The sequence below is a fragment of the Octopus bimaculoides genome, chromosome 16, assembly GCF_001194135.2.
Source record: "Octopus bimaculoides isolate UCB-OBI-ISO-001 chromosome 16, ASM119413v2, whole genome shotgun sequence".
In the NCBI taxonomy this organism is placed as follows: Eukaryota; Metazoa; Mollusca; class Cephalopoda; order Octopoda; family Octopodidae; genus Octopus; species Octopus bimaculoides.
The window spans coordinates 16,861,669-16,862,647 of NC_068996.1; the positions used below are offsets into that span (position 1 = coordinate 16,861,669).

The 979-nt window shown below is 44.6% G+C and overlaps 1 protein-coding gene across 1 annotated transcript in view; it reads right to left on the reverse strand.

The window, feature by feature from the left end:
* Nucleotides 1-979, reverse strand: part of LOC106884172 (polypeptide N-acetylgalactosaminyltransferase 10) — a 297,946-nt gene that overhangs the window by 95,018 nt on the left and 201,949 nt on the right. The window lies entirely within an intron of this gene.

A 979-nucleotide genomic window follows, 5' to 3' on the forward strand; every position in this document is an offset into this window, starting at 1 on the left:
TAAGACAGGGTTATGTGATGTCTCTGTGGCTGTTTAATTTATATATGGATGGTGTGGTGAGAGAGGTGAATGCTTGAACCTTTGGTAAGAGAGCCCAAATGGTGGGAGAAAATAGAGAGAAATGGCAGGTGAGTCAGTTGTTGTTTGCTTATGATACAGCACTGGTGGTGGATTCAGAAGAGCAACTGAGGAGACTGGTGATTGAGTTTGGAAGAATGCGTGAGAGGAGGAAACTGAAAGTGAATGTAGTTGAGAGTAAGGTGATGAGATGTTTGAGAGATGGAAGGGCTGGTAGGATGGATGTGAGTATAAATGGTGAGGTGTTAGAGGAGGTAAGTGTATTTAAGTATTTAGGATCACATGTGACAGTGGATGGGTGGTGGTGGCTGAGGAGGTAGGATACAGAGTGAGGGAGGGGAGTAAGATACTTGGAGTTGTGAAAGGTATGCTGAGAGATAAAAGGTTGAGTATGAAAGCGAAAAGAGGTGTGTATGTGGGAATAATTATGCCAACAATGTTATACAGTGCAGAGACGTGGAGGCTGAGTGAGGCAGAAAGGAGGCGACTGGGGGTGTTTGAGAGATGAGATGTCTGAGGGCTATGGTTGGTGTGACATGGATGGACAGGATGAGGAATGAGGAGGTGTAAAGACAAGCGGGAATGAGAGAAAAACTAACAACCAAATTGAATAGATGAATGTTAAAGTGGCTTGGTGTTGCTCAAAGGGGTATAAAACCAGCATGATGTACCAGGGGTAGACCAACATTTGCTGATGGGCTCCACAGCTGATATTGGGGGTTGCATTCTATGCCATGACCTGAGCATAGGACGAGGCTTGCCTCTTTGAGCTGGGAAATGAATGGAATATCCAGTGTGTGTCTTGTTGTGGCTACCCACTCCTAAAATAAATGGGGAATAGACCTGGGTAGGTATACATATATATATATGTGTGTGTGTGTGTGTGTGTGTGTGTGTGTGT